The 6,460-nt window shown below is 45.4% G+C and overlaps 1 non-coding gene across 1 annotated transcript; it reads left to right on the top strand.

Annotated features, from left to right (window-relative positions):
- The first annotated feature begins 4,565 nt into the window (after positions 1-4,565).
- trnae-cuc (transfer RNA glutamic acid (anticodon CUC)) lies at positions 4,566-4,637 on the top strand. Its single transcript has one exon. It is a non-coding gene; the product is annotated as a tRNA-Glu (tRNA).
- The last annotated feature ends 1,823 nt before the right edge of the window (positions 4,638-6,460 follow it).

The following is a 6,460-nucleotide window of genomic DNA, read 5'->3' as shown; positions in this document are numbered from 1 at the left end:
TAGCAAAATGGACAGCGTCGGGTAACAGAGTGTGAAGGGAGTGCGACGGGAAACCAGGGATAGCATCGCAGCTGCAGAAAGGGAGGACAACGTGGAGCATTCGTTTGTTAATAGACCGGGAGACGAACACTGCTTCTGTTCCGGCGTTTGAAATGGGCGCGATCTCACCATTTGGACTATTCTGCACAGCCGCCCACCAGATTAACAAAAAGAAACGCAACGGGAACAGTGATGAACCGACTGGGAAGAGGAACGTGGATTTGAGCCATGTTATTCGCACGGGCAACTGCAACTTCCCTAATAGTCTTTGGCACCTACCCAAGTTAAAATGTTTAGGAATGGCATAAATTCTCGGTTGTGTTCAGGAAAGATTCATGTCACTATAAGAATAAAGGCTGACTAGCTAACATTCCGTACCAGATCTAATATTAGGAAAGGAAACGGGTCTTGTGACAGATCTTTCCGCGGGTCCGCATTTCAGAACAACATGGCGAACTCCCCACCAGTTACCTTGCCCAGGGATAGCACCAGAGAGTATGGAATGTGTTTAATTAGGGGTCAGCGATTTATGGTGCTACCTGGCAGGAGTTTAGGAAGGGACATTGTACTCGGGGTGTTGCGCAACAGGTATGTGTGGATTCTTTCTGGGGCACTTACACGGGGTCCAGTATAGGCTTGGCTCACTGACGCAGGGAAAGGATGAGAGCGTAAAGTAACCCTGGGAGACAAGAAAGTTGGAACACCACGTCAAGAGGAAGAAAGACCGGTACTAACAGAACAGGTAGAAAGGATCAGGTAAGGCTATAGCGAGTCACAATGGAGACAGGAAGGAAATAAACAATGGACTTAAAAGAGTGATAGGGGGATTTGAGAAATCCTTGACTAGTTGGACTGTGAAGAACAGGAGGAGACTAGAGAGAGTGTGGGCAGATCAGAGGCAAAAGAGGAAAACTTGTGTCTGGAGTCCAAGGACGTGGTGAATCTCCTCACTGAATACATTGATCAATGTTAACAGAGCGTCCAAAGGCAGATATGCTCGAACATGCCGACGCTGAGAAAGGGGATGCGCTGGAAACTTGGAAAACATTATGATAGATGATTCGACGGTGCCTGAATGGATATAGTCCAGGGAAGGCGATCTCGGATATTGCTGTGCTTTTGGACAGGATATTAGTGTCTTCGCTGACTACGGAAGTAGAACTAGGTGATTGGAGGGTGGAAAATGTTATTCATTTGTTGACGAAAAATAACAGGGATACTTCTTGGAATTATAGACCAGGGAGCCTCACATCAGTAGTGGGTAAACTAATGGAGGGGATTATTGAAGAGGGAATTTATGCGTATTTGGAGAAACGTAGTCTGGCTACGGAGAGAAAGCATGGTATGTTGTCGTTAATGAGCCAGATTGAATTATTTGAAAGTGAAAATAAAACTAACAGTTGAATCAGAACAGTCGATGTGGGTCCTTTAATTTTTGTTGCTGTCTGATAAGTTCCCGATAGTGGACTCATTCTGAAAGTGAGGAGACATGGGATCGTGGAAACCTGGCTGCGTTGATTCAGAATTGGCTTCCTAACAGTAGGAAGATGATATAGTAGATAGAGTGAATTCTAGCTGGAAGACAAAGTACATCCGTCTTCCGCATGGAGAGTTGAAATTCTGGTACACTTTGCAACTCTATTGCGAGTCTGATGGAGCCCTACAACTTGAAACCAGCATTTCAAAGTGATCAGCAGCAGCTTCCGGTGCTTATTAAAAGATCCAGCCTTCCAAATCCCAATTCCAGTACACACTAATTTATCCTAATGCCAATTTACCTCTGAAACGTGGTTTTATTGCATCGAGTGTAGATACGCTCATTTTTCGATCTATATAACCCTGAATCCACATGGCCGGTGTGGAATCCGTGTCTCCCTCTGAAACCATTAATAAACGAAATATACAAAACTACACAAACTAAAAACGCAGCGAAGGCAAAGCAAATATCTGAACTCACACTTGTCTTCCTTCAAAACCATCGCAGACAGTCGGAAAATGCAAAATAAACAATTTCCAAAGCTTCCATCTCCTCATGCTGTAACCATCCATTAACTCAGTCTCCATGCTTCAGTCCGTGCAAGGACAGTGGAATCGAACAGTATCAACGACTTTCTAGATTGGTCGGTGCTGTGAGACAGTAAGGTTCTAACCCAGATATACAGTCAGACAGCCACAGGGAACCACTGCACAGAAACAGGGTCTTCAGTAAGTTCGGGCCTTGAGGAAATATTTAATCTGTCTACTCCCATCGACCTCACCCGGACCGTAGCCATCCATATCCCTCTCATCCGTGTACTTCTCCAATCATATCTTAAACGTTGACCTCGGAATGTCAATTACCACTTGCGTTGGCAGCACTGTCTACATTCTGTCGACCCTCTAAGTGAAGACTCTTCCCTTCATGATCCCCTTAAACATTTCACATTTCACCCTTCACCCATGATCTCGAGTTGTATTCTCGCCCAACATCAGTGGAGAAAGCCCGCTTGCATTTACACTCTCTATACGCCTCATAATGTTGTATAAATCTCCCCTCAGTCTTCTACCCGCTCGGGAATACAGTGCTGACATATGTGATCTTTCCTTTTTAATTCAAAACATTCAGTCCCGGCAATAGTCGTGTAATTTTTTTCTTCATTTTTTCAATCTTATTTGCATCTTTCCTGCAGGTAGTTGAGCTCAACAGCTCACAATATTCCAATTCGGGCCCCTATAAAGCCGTAAACCGTAACAACGTAACATCCCAACTCCTGTACTCCATACTTTGGTCCGGGAAGGCCAATGTGCGAAAAGCTTTACCCTGTCTAACTGCGCCGCAACTTTCATTGAATTATGGACCAGCATTCCCAGATTCGTTTGTTCTATCGTACTCCTCAGTGCCCTATTTCTCATTGTGTCGGACCAGCCAGGGTCCAGGACTGTGTGTGTTAAGTCTGATCTGACAATTTTCAACCCGTTTTTCCAGCTGGTCCAGATCCCGCTTTATGCTCCGGTACTCTTCCCCCGCTGTCCTCCACGGCTGTAATTCTGTTATCATCGGCAAATTTGCTGATCCATTTAACGACATTATTATCCAGATAGGGATATGGATGACAAGGAACAAGGGGCACAGCAACGATCCCTGGGATACTCCACTCATTACAGGTCCTCAGTTAGAAAGACAATCATCCATCACCACATTCTGGCTTCCCCAACGTATCCATTGGCGAATCCAATTTACATCCTCATTGTGAAAGCCAAGCGACTGATCCTTCCCGAGCATCCTCCCACACGGAACCTTGCAAATTCCTTGCCGAAGTTCCTGTAGACGGCATCCACAGCTTTGCCTTCAACACCATTCCAGATTACTACCTGTAAAGCTCTGTGAGATGGGTTAGACATGATCTACTGCGCACTGGTCCATATTGTCTATCGCTAATATTCCTGTTCCTGATCGGAGGCTGGTGAAAGAACTTCGATGGGGAGAGAGATCGGAGTCAGGTGTTTGGTGTCGGGAGAATGCAGGAGGGGGATAGAATGGAGAGAGATGAAGTGCCGAGTGATGCATTTTGTAGGCTCCAGTAAGAGCGGGATGTCTGCATTATTGACGAGGCTTTCGGAATGTTGAGATTTGTTTATAAATCCAAAGATTCACGATGGCACGCTGGGAAAGGGGTCGGTTCGGAAGACTTCAAGCCAGACTAAATCGACGGGCGATGAAGCATCCCCTGCCCAGCATCTTCTTAGCCAAAGGCCAATTACTTGAAAACAAGATGCATTACGTCAGCGCAACATTGCAGTTTCGGAGGGAAATGAGGGGCTGCTGTCCTCTCTGTTTCATGTAGTGTAGAACGGCTGTGTTGTTTCATGACTAACTCTTCATGCTGTCCGTACACTTCACATACCGCCAGAGCAGATGTTAAGCAAGCAAACCATGTACTGAGTGCCGCGACCAGCAAACAAGGAACTGCCTACCCTGAGGACTTTCAAATCATTGCCGGGGTTTCTATCAGGCTTGTTTAAAGAAATCTAAGCTAATTTGTCACCAGCACATCATCCTCAGTACCAGGGGCTCCCGCACACTCGACCACGGTTAGAGCACGATCAAAAAGCCCAGCATTCCATCCCCAGACCATATTTCAGGCATTCTGAACGTCTGGGTTTCTTTCTCCTACCTCCACCCAGGCGGAGGGTAAAGAACAAGACACCAGATGTATCGGCAACAATGCCACGGGAATCGGAGGGCAGAGTACTGAATTGTTTCGAGGCGACAGACAGAAACAAAAACGAACCAGGGCTCATAAGAGAAACTGAATGTTACCATCTTTATAAAGACACTGGAGAACAAGTGATTCCCACTGATTCATTCAGAGTCCAGAGTGTTTCTTAAACTGAAGCACTGGGTGAGCACGCGGTCTGCAAAGTGCTGAGCAGTAGATTCGTGACAATATTTATCACATTTATTCATTATTATTCAACTATAGGTTTCATTTCATATTTTGCTGGTTTGGTAGTTGTCTACTGCTTTAGTCAAAACTTTATTAGCCTCCCTGGTGGTCTAGTGGTTAGGATTCGGCGCTCTCACCGCCGCGGCACGGGTTCGATTCCCGGTCAGGGAATTAAGATATTGCCTGTTTATTTAATGTGTTTATTTTAAAATTATTTTGTGTATTCATTGCTTCCACAAGAACCCGATTTCTGTCTATGCTTACCTGCATCCGCCTGATTCAGCACCATAAAACCACAAAATATACGAGCAGAACATGGCATTGAAAAAAATATCGCAGGTGCAGTCTCAGTAAAGCTGGAAATAACTGTGCGAGGTCTTACAGACAATAACTTGCAATCGATACAATGTAGGTTTGATCTTCTTCACTCCTCACTGCAACTCAATCCACTCAGAGACGCTGTCTCTCTGTAGAAGAGGGTGACCATACATTTCCCATATTGGACTCTGGTCCTACTCACTCAGTTTTCCGACATCACCTGGACTCATCTGCACGGGGTCATCACTGCTCAAATCTCAGTGAGTATTGTCAGGTCCAGTCGGGTTTATTGCCGTGTGCACAGGCACAGTGAGGGACAGGTACAATGAAACACTTGCATTATCACTGCAGGCTCGAAGAAACAGACAATATGCAGAACATAAATTGTACAATTCTGCATCATTAACAAAAGATGGATATCAATCTTGTGCCAGTTTCAGGCTTGGAAATGATTCCTCAGGCAAACTGATGACATAGATTGCGAACTATTATATCCACGGGAGAGCATCCAGGCCCAAGAAAGGCTGTTTATTCCTTTTCTTTAAACAGACAGACAACAGAAAGAAGGGAAGTGTCTAGTCCTTTTCAGCCAGCCTTGGCATTCAATAAGATCAGGCTGGCCCAGACTTTTTTCTCAATCCTCCCTCCCCCCCCCATACAGCAGTTGCCGGTCAAAAGTCGGCCGGTCACCTCCACCAAATCTTCGACCGTCTCCCCAGGTGAGAGGAGATAAACTTCTGCCTCCGGCCTTTGTTTCGACGCCCTGACAGCGCCCCCAGCTTCGATCAGAAGCCTATTGATATTAATGTTATATAATGGGACATTGTACTGAGCTTTGCTCGGTATTGACGGGATTTTGTGGAGGCAGAAGCAGTCAGAGTCTGAGGGAAAGAACAACTCTTGGTGAAACCCTTTCCGCAACTGGATAACACGTTGGATTGACATCTGCATACACGAATGGGAGCTAGGTAGGTTGCACGTCATTTGACGAGATTTGTTGATGTCGGGCAATTACACCGCTCAGTGACAATTGGCGAGGGTGATTTTGACGGAAGGTCAGCGAACCGATTTGTCTATGGCAATAGGCGGGGTCGCTCGCTGGACAAAAGAGCAATGGGGACTCTGTACAATGAGGGATATGAAACCGGCGAAAGCTTTTCACGTTCAGAGACCGTGCTGACCACTTCAGTGAAAGAATGAAGTCCACCTCTTTACACTGACGCTGAAATATCCGTTCTCTGCATTTGATTCTTTTAGTTTTACAAGTCGGTAAAGCTGCAAACTACAAAGCGTTTAAGCTGCCCAGAGGGGGATTGGTCAGAGTCGTAATAGAAATGAAATTTGCACAATGAGTGTAAAAATCTATAAATCTGCCGGCTGGTACGTAGTCAGGGTGTTAAACTTTTATTGGCATTGAGGTTTTTATTCACTTGCGCTGATGTTTGAGCGCTGCAAACAGGATTCGAACCTGCGCGGCGAATCCCCTTTGGATTTCAAGTCCAACGCCTTAACCACACGGCCATCGCAGCTCCATCAATGTTCATTGATGAACACTGTAGCACTACAACTGAAGTGATGGTTGTACTTGATTTATTTTCGGTAACGGAAAAGGTGATTCATCATTCTAATACAAATAGTATAATTCGACAAATTTGGAATTTGTTTCAACACAGTTA

This window comes from Hypanus sabinus, unplaced genomic scaffold, assembly GCF_030144855.1.
Source record: "Hypanus sabinus isolate sHypSab1 unplaced genomic scaffold, sHypSab1.hap1 scaffold_122, whole genome shotgun sequence".
Taxonomy (NCBI): Eukaryota; Metazoa; Chordata; class Chondrichthyes; order Myliobatiformes; family Dasyatidae; genus Hypanus; species Hypanus sabinus.
This window is presented reverse-complemented; position numbering and strand designations above follow the sequence as displayed.